This window comes from Lissotriton vulgaris, chromosome 2_1 (assembly GCF_964263255.1).
Source record: "Lissotriton vulgaris chromosome 2_1, aLisVul1.2, whole genome shotgun sequence".
Taxonomy (NCBI): Eukaryota; Metazoa; Chordata; class Amphibia; order Caudata; family Salamandridae; genus Lissotriton; species Lissotriton vulgaris.
Window position 1 is genome coordinate 614,726,408 of NC_141687.1, and position 9,706 is coordinate 614,736,113.

The following is a 9,706-nucleotide window of genomic DNA, read 5'->3' on the forward strand; positions in this document are numbered from 1 at the left end:
TGCCAAGGCCTGTTGACTCCGATTCGAGAACTGACACCGCCGACAGCGAGAGCCTTTGTGGGACAGCCCGTGTTCAACTCCTGGTCGTCATCGATACTTCATGGTCCACGTGGCAGCGGAGACAAACTACTCGACATCACCTGATCGCAACCCGACATCGCCTGGTTCCTTCATGGTTCTATCCTGGTCACTGGCTAGTGACCTAGACTCTGTCCCCTCTGCTTTCAGGTACTCTACATCTTCGATCCACCCTTGGATCCAACCGGACTCTTCTCTCCTGGTCGCCTGCAGCATCTTTTCCTCCAGGCTCCATAGAACTCCACGACGAAACCCGACAAACTTTGACACCTATGCACCCGCTTCCTGTGGGTGAGGTAACGAGAGTACTCCGGTGCTCCTGTAGTGGTTTACACCTCTAGTGTCCTAATTTTAAGTGGTTAAGTTCTAGTCCAGTCGGAAGTCTCCTAAAACAGCAACTTTCTAACTTTTACGCACCATTGACTTCTCTTGGTGCAACGGTTGCCTATAGACACTGCACCCGCAACCTGTGGGCCTCCCCCGACCTAACCTTTGTTAGTCCAGTGTAGCGCTAGCAATTGTTAAGGCCCTAGGCCTTACCATTGTTTGTGACATGGTTCTTATACCACTATTTTAGTATATGGTTTGAGTGGCCACCTGGCCTATCCATATTTGTGCAACTTTTGTATGTTATATGAAGTTCTTTGTTTAACGCTTGTGCTTCTCTGCTCATAAAGAGTATAGGGGATTATTCTAGTAATAAATACATATATTTTATAATATATAACTTGTGTGGTGTCCTTTCATTTGATGTTAAAAGGATTGCATATGGTAAAACAGCTGGCTTCAAATGCCCTCTTAAGTTAAGCCTAAGACTGCTTTTGTCCATGCTACCACTAGGATAGCTGGTCTATAAGGTTGACTTACAACCAATCACCATGAGGGCCGTTTGGACTGGTGCAAGGTGCTCACTGGAATAGTGATCATCATATACCAGGCCAACTTCTCACACTTTTTATTAGAACTTTAGAGACTATGGGGCATATTATCAAGCGGGTTTATCTCCGCTTTTTTGGCTTTAAAAGCCAAGAAAGCGGAGATAAAATTATCTCCCTATTACCTAGCTGTCGCTAACACCAGTTAGCGACAGCTAGTAGGAGATAGCGACCATGTTGGGCCCGCTTTGCATGTCAGTGAAATTTATCAGTAATGACATGCTAAGTGGGCATGCCAAGATGTTAGCGACTGGAAACAATCGCTGACATCGCTATCTCCTATTACCAACTTTTGGAGATATTCGCGCTAAGCGCAAATATCTCCAAAAGCTAACACCTGCACTGAGCAGTTCTTAGCCATGTTATCCAATGGTAGGTGGATAACATGGCTAAGAGCATTAGCTCGATAATGCATGAATATCGCTGACTTTTCAGCGATATTCATGCATTTCGGACGATTTTTATCGCTTAGGAGATAAACCTTGATAATAGCAAGGGGGCATATTACTAAGCAATAGTGATAATTATCGCTATTGCTTGGTTAGAGACAAAAATTTACCGCTGAGGTGCGGCGATTTTTATCGCAGATAAACCTTGGTATTACCAAGGTTTATCGCAAATGCGATAAAAATCGGCCGCAATGCATGAATATCGCTGAAAAGTCAGCGATATTCATGCATCACCGAGCTAATGCTCTTAGCCATGTTATCCACCTCCCATTTGATAACATGGCTAAGAACTGCTCAGGGCAGGTGTTAGCTTTTGGAGATATTCGCGCTTAGCGCGAATATCTCCAAAAGTTGGTAATAGGAGATAGCGATGTTAGCGACTGTTTCCAGTCGCTAACATCTTGGCACGCCCACTTTGCATGTCAGTAGTGATAAATATCACTGACATGCAAAGTGGGGCTCAAGATGGTCGCTATCTCCTACTAGCTGTCGCTAACTGGTGTTAGCGACAGCTAGGTAATAGGGAGATAATTTTATCTCCGCTTTCTTGGCTTTTAAAGCCAAAAAAGTGGAGATAAACCCCCTTGATAATATGCCCCACAGTTCCTAAGCGATAAAAATCGCCGCAGCACGGCGATAAAAGTATAGCGATAATTATCGCTAGTTGTTGATAATATGCCCCGTAGTGAGTTATTTTGTTAGATACGTATTGGCAGTTAGAGATCGGTGACAGTTTTAGTTGGTGTTAAGGTGGTGATGAGATTCCTATAGTGAATTTCGCAATTCATTATTGTATTTTATTCAATATTGTTGTGCTCCTGTAACCTATAGCTTTGTGGAAAATATGGTGAACTTAATTGCTTAATTAGTATTTAACGGTTAGTATTGGTCTCAACTCTAAGGGTTTTTAAGGACGACATGCTTTGCGTCATCTAGCAATCGCGAACACTCTATTGTTAATGGCTAAAGGCGCTGAAAGGTAAGTGTATGTTATAGACGCTTTAGAATCTGTTGTAATCGCATCTGTTGGTGAAATATTTTATATTGAATTTGAGGGAGTTTGTGGGGAGACTAGTGGCTTCGGATGTTAAAGCCGAAGCACATATTGTTGGGGCTTGGTTCTAAAGATGGTTCACGTTGGTGGGAATTATTACCCGTGCTGATATTTGTATTCCTCTTATCGTACTATGATACCATTTGTGCAGCGATACTTCACAATATGTAACCCCAAAATGGTTCAGTAGCGATGCGATCCTTCTGTACATGTTATTTATTTTATTTTATTTTATTTATAGTGTTTTTTATAGCGCGAACAAGACCCGTGGGTATCAGAGCGCTTAACATAGATGATTACAGATTGACATTATAATAACAATTATAACAGTTATAGCAGCAAACAGATATAAAGGTAGAAGGTGATATGCTATCTAGGGTGATTAGATAAATATATTCATAACGCCTGTGCAATTAGCATTTAGAGGTGCATAGAGTTTCGCTTGTGTCATAGTCATACAGTCAGCTTGGTGAGGTAGGGTTCCATATTATTATCAGTACAATTACCTGAGTAAATTAGTAATAAGAGTTGAATAGGTTTAGCTAGTAGCAAGGATCAAAAGATAAGCAAAGTAAGGTAGAGGTAATATCTTTTGGGTGTGAGATACAGTGTTGAGATCACATAAATATGAGGTAGCAGTAAAGTGTACAGCCGAGGCTTGAGCTGTACTAAGTCAATTGTCTTATTGATCTTCAGCTTATTCATGATGAGTCTGATCCTCTTTTGGCGTAAATTTTCATACTAATGGTCTGTAGGCATCTCTATGTAGGGTATTAATCATGGCAATAACAATAAATGATTCAGGAAGGAAGGTTCTCTCTCTTTTTAATAACTCTTCGGTGGGTTGTTTTCATATTAGTTGTTCTTTTGGTATACATACGGTCTAGGATCTGTTTTCGTAAAACTTGAGGTATCTTTATTGAATCTCAAATACTATACATTTTATTTATAGATATGAGAGGAAATTTCCAGAAGTTTATTGAAATGGGCACGATATGACAGAAAATTGGAATTGAAATTGGAAAACAAAAAAATAAGGTTCACAAGTACACTGAACAAAGGTATATGCAATTACTTATAATTGATATAGGTATCATTTTTTTTTTAATGTTATGTCAAAATGGTTTCAGGTCTGAATTTTTTATCATGACTTGAAGTCTGTGTATAATGTAGGATGAGACCTATCAATTTATGACAGATGTTGCTGAATATAGGAATGTTTGAAAAATCTCACCACCAAATACTAGCAGTAATTATTTAAGTGTGAGATGAAAACCAATCATATAAATAAGATGTTGGGGTATTTCTTGTAGAAATTAATCTAATGAATATTGAATTGATTTGTAACCTCAGCAAGTTTTTGTGTACCAGAAAATGTGAAGGCTTTGAGGAATTTCCTTCATGCCCTTATGTTCTCTTCTCCTTATGTTCTCTTGTTCTTATGACTTTATGTATATTTTGGTAATTGTGTCATGAACTAATCTTCTTACTTACCTTTTTTTTTTTTACTATATCGTTTCAAGCAGTTTAAACATACTAGGGAGATGGTATTTTTGTATTTTCGTGTGCTTTACAAAATTAATTGTAAAAAATGGATAAACCAGTATGTGATGTTGTAACTAAGGGTCTAAATATTATATATTCTTCAATTAACAGCCCCGAAGAAGCGAAACCTCTTCGCGAAACACGTGTTGGTTGGTTGTGTTTAATATGTTATAAAGAATTCTGATCAAGTATTTGGAAGCTTGAATATTAATGTTACAGCATTGAAGAAATACATTTTTCAAGTTTTTGACAAGAGTAAGCACATTAAAAGATAAAATATATGTACTCTTGGATCCTATGGAAACATGTTTTTCTCAGCTCATGAATTACTATAATTTTCCCTGTGTGGGAAACGGGGAACTGGCAACTAGCACTATACATATATATAATTGCCTGCTTTCTCGGCCCAAAGGCCCTCTGGGGTATTTTAATGGACTTTTGAATGGCAGCAGAACAACAGAGCCCACTGAGGTAACACCGCACTGGCTATTAGAACTACAGGTACCAGCATGCCCAGGGCACAAAGCATAGTTTTCCGTGAACGGAAAAGACGGAGCCCCCTGCAAGCCAAAAAGTGAATAGCGCACCAGCATTGAGGACTGTAGGAGGCATCAGCAGTTTCTCGTGGTCGGGTGGAACTCGGAGGAGGGTACATCTACGAGAGGAACCATGGAGGTGGCGACGAAGTCTTCACAAGGTACGCGGTAACGGCAATACGCAGGTGAGGAGGTGTGCATACCAGTAGGAGCTCCTCAAGATATTTACCGAGTGAAGGAAGGGCTACTGGACATTACATTACATTAGCCAACATGTCTGCAGACACACTCAGAGATCGCGAACTGGCGGCCGAGGGGGTGTTTTCAGATTCTCCTGCGGATATACAAGGGGCCAGCAAGGCAACAATGAAGAGCCCAACAATAAGAGCAAGGGACTTAAGGACAACTTTCGAGTGCTTGAGAAGCTTAAACGACAAGAACATTCAAAATGGTGGGAGGCAAGATCGCTCCAGAGATATTTAGATGTGGGGAGAATACCCAGGGGTCTCCAGAATATGATCACCCCGAGCTACGAGACGTCCAACCCACTCATGATAGCAGAGTGGGGGGAGTGTATGATATGATGATATGATTAAAAGGATTTGTATAGCTCTCGTTCACCAATGATTTGTTGGCGCTGGGGTAAGGAAGCGTGAACACAGTGGGGGGGGGGGGGGGGTGGGGGGGGGGTGTTATTTATCATAGGCCTGGGAGAACAGCCAAGTTTTGAGAGATTGCCTGAACGTTGGGTAGGACTCCATTTGGCGTAATGTAGGTGGCAGTGAATTCCAGAACTGGGGAGCAAGGGACGCAAATATCAGCCCCCTGTTACTTGCGCTTGAAGGCAAGGGGAGTCAGGAGATTCGCGTTGGCAGAGCGGAGGGTACGGCGGGGGATGTAGCGCTGGACTCTGTTTGCGATGAAGAATGGCCCATGGGATGAAAGAGCTCTGTGGGTCAAGCAGCCAATCTTAAAGAGGCAGCGTTGCGCCACAGGGAGCCAGTGGAGGCCCTTAAGGAAAGATTTGGCCTGGTGCGACTTGGGTAGGCCGTGTACAAGTCTGGCCGCCTGGTTCTGAACCAGCTGAAGCCTCTGCAGCTGATAGGCAGGAATCCCGGCGTACAGGAAGTTAGAGTAGTCGATTTGTGACATTACTAGGGCCAAGGTGACCTGAACCAGGGCCTCAAAGGAGAGGAATTTTCTAATTTTTCGGATCCTGCGCAAATGAAAGAAACAGGAAGAGACTACGGAATTGACTTGGGTCTTAAGGGTGAGATCACTGCTAATCAATCAATCAATCAGTGACACTTATAAAGCGCGCTACATACCCGTAGGGTCTCAAGGCGCTGGGGGGGGGGGGGGTGCCGCTACTGCTCGAACAGCCAGGTCTTCAGCTTCTTCCTGAAGGAGAGGTGGTCTTGGGTCAGGCGCAGGTCGGTTGGGAGGGAGTTCCAGGTCTTGGCGGCCAAGTAGGAGAAGGACCTTCCTCCTGTAGTCGCTCTTCGGATGCGGGGGACGGCGGCGAGGGCGTGGTTGGCTGATCGGAGGTGGCGTTTGGGAGCGTAGAAGTTGACTCGGCTGTTGAGGTAGCTCGGGCCTTGGTCGTGTAGGGCTTTGTGTGCGTGGGTGAGGAGGTGGAAGGTGATTCTTTTGTTGACGGGGAGCCAGTGAAGGTCTCTCAGATGTCCGGAGATGTGGCTGGTTCGTGGGTTCGTGGTTCGCTGCTAATGGTAACTCTGAGGCTTTTGACTGCTTCGGCAGGGGTAGGTGGAGGGCCCAGAATGGGTGGCCAGAAGCTGTGGTTCCAGGGATTAGATGAGGGCCTTAGTGAGTACTAGCTCAGTCTTGTCTGAGTTTAATTTGAGTTGGCTTGTGTTCATCCACGTTCGAATGAACGTCAAGGTGGACTGAAAGGATTCGATTGTAGGGGGAGAGGGATCGATGGTGAAGACGAGTTGAATGTCATCAGCATAGTTGAAGATGGCTACGTCCCTCTTCCGTAGGTCTGATATTAGTGGCCCGATGTAAAGGTTAAATAGGAGCGGGGAAAGGGAGGAACCCTGGGGAACCCCGCAAGTGAGTTCCTTTTTTTCCGATGTGAGGTCGGATAAGCGAACGGCTTGGTGTCGATGACTGAGGAAGGAGGAGATCCATTTTAGGGGGATACCATGGATGCCGGCGCCTTCGACACGTTCGACCAAAAGTTTATGGTCGACGGTGTCGAAAGCAGCCGACAAATCCAGGAGGACAAGTGCCTGCGAGATGTTATGGTCTGCACCTCGTCTCAGCTCATCGTGGACGGCTAGTAAGATGGATTCAGTGGAGTGCTCGGGTCTAAAACCTGCCTGGTGTGGGTCCAGGTAGTGCGAGTGTTCCACAAATGTACTAAGGCAACTTGTGACATAGGCCTCCAGGATTTTTCCCAAAAAAGATAGGAGTGAGGTGGGTCAAAAATTGCTGGGTATGGAGGGATCTGCGCCTGTTTTTTTTCAAGATGGGTCGTACTTCTGCCATTTTGAAGCAGTTAGGGACAATACCTGAGGACAGGGAATTGTTAAGAAGAGACAATGGGATTTCAGGAAGCTGAGAGAAAATTTCACGTGCGATGTGGGGGCAACTGTCTGAGGAGAGAGAAAAAGGTGTCTTGTGTAATGGGTGGGAAGAAATCAAATGAGGACGGATTGTGATATATCTCAGCGGGTTCCGGGGGGGGGGGGGTATGGTCTTGGGAATACTGTCTTTGATTGTTGCTATTTTATCAAAAAAGTAGGTGTTGAGGGAATCGCAGAGTTGTTGGGAGGGAGCTGGTTTAGTGGTGATCCGATCAGGTTTGACAAGCTCGTACACAATGGAGAATAATTCCTTTGCTTTATTATCAGAACTGAGAACTTTTTGAGAAAAATAGTTGGATTTTGCTTTCAGAATGGCGGCTTTATATTCATGCAAAGCCGCTACGCAGGAGGATTTCAGTATGGGGCAATAATTCTGTCTCCACTTTCGCTCTGATTGGCGCAGGGACAGTTTAATCTCTTTCAAGTTGTTGGTGAACCAGCGTTGTGCGTCATGGGGTCTTTTATGATTTTCGTTCCTGAGTGGGGCCAGATTATCTCTGCCTGTGGCCAGCCAGGCATTGAGGTTATCGGCCTGAACATGGAGAGATGGGTGAGAGTCCTGTGGAGGGGGCTGGGGCGTTTGGAAGTGGCTAGGAAGGAAGAGAGTTCGGCGATGTCGACCCAACTCCAGTTTCTTACCTTGCTAGTCCCTGGGTGAGGGGTTTTGACACAGGGGGGAATGGGGAGGGAGAAGGAGATGAAGTAGTGGTCTGACCAGGAACATGGAGTAATCTGTATATCTAAGATCTCCACATTAGAGGACCAGACTTGGTCAAGTATATGACTTTTTGTGTGGGTAGCTAGCTTAATATGCTGTGTAAGATTCATCCCACTTAGTAGCTCTGTGAAGGCTACCGACGTTGGGCACTCACGTGTATCGCCTGGCCAGAAATTAAAGTCGCCAATAACAAGAAGTCTGGCGTGATTAATGGCAAGTTCAGCTACAATGCTTCCAAAGGCTTGAGGAAAGGTGGGCGTGTAACTGGGGGGTCTGTAGATTACCGCACATATAATTGGAGAGGTTAGTGAGTGAAGTTTGAACAGGAGGCAGTCCACCAGAGGGATTCCGGAGGAGGAGAGGGACATAAATTTATGGGTTTTCCGGATTATGGCTGCCACTCCACCACCGGCTTTTGCCTCTGATCTGTTGGCCTGAAGCGCATAGTACTCATTGGGAATGGCCACCAACATATCTGGGGAGGATTCGTCGTGTAACCATGTTTCGGTAAGAAACAGAATGTCTGGTTTGTGGGAGTCTAACAGAAAAAAGATTTCTAATTGGTGTTTGACCATAGATCGAGTATTAAGGTACCAGATAGCCAAGTTGTCACATGTCTGTGTCAACCGAGGGGAGGGAGGTGTAGGGAGAAAGTCCCTATGGGGTTTAGTCCGTAGAGGAAGGTAGGGTGGGGGGGTTATGGCGTGTCTAACCGTAACTTTAGGTACAAACAGTCAATTTTCCTTAAGAATGTTGCTGACGTGTGGGGATATGGCCTGGCGTGCCCGTAATGACAGCATTTTAGATCGGGAGTAATACCGGGCGGATCGGGCAGAGTGTATGGCCCCTGGTCCCAGTCGGTCACGGACGAGCGTAGACGGGCTTGCCTTAGGCGCACCCGCTGCGTGCGTCCACTGCGCGACGGGTATCACATAGGGAGATATAGGCAGCGAGCCCGACCTAGTCGCGGAACTCCGCCCCCAACTGCATCCGAAGAGTTACTGCTGCCTGTGTGAGCCTGCACCCTCCACAACAATCGGGTAAACCCGTGGTAGACCGGGGTGCAGGTGGCAAGACACGGCAGGAAGTGCAGGTGAGAAAGCGATTTCACAAATGGTGTGCAAATTACCAATCAATATTACAACACAATTTTTAAAATATTAAAATCAAGGTAGAGCGGTACTTTAAAAAGATTGTGGCTGGCGGAGATTAGACCCAGAACTCACAGCCGCTCCGATCTGATTTCACGCGTCATCTCGTAATATGAAGTATTCTCATAGGCTGGTCCAAATCCTAGTCAAATACATGGATATTGATAGGAGTGAGCTTCAAGAGAAGATTGAATTGTTGGAAAAAGAAATAGAACAACAGGGGGATCCCCAGATAAAACACAAAACGATGGAGGAAATGACTAATCGTTTACATAAGGATCCTCCTCCTAAAAATGAGAAAAACTTATAAATTTGGAAGGGACCGTGACGACTATGCAAATGGGCAAATATTCACGTTTGCGAGAAGATATGACTCCATGAGAACTGCTACAGCCAATAAACGTATGGACAATGCTGATGAAGTCCGGAGAGGCCAAAAACCGATAGAATTTCCCTCAGTCTCAGATCTGAGTTCCGCTGTGGAGAGTGGATTGGAATCTGTCAATATAGGTACCAGATCAGAGTTCAGTAACATCAAGCTGACATTGGGGGAAGAATTGGAGATTTTAAAACGCAGCAGGAAAGAGTCACTAAGACCACGCAACAAAGCACCCGCCAAAATCCGGCT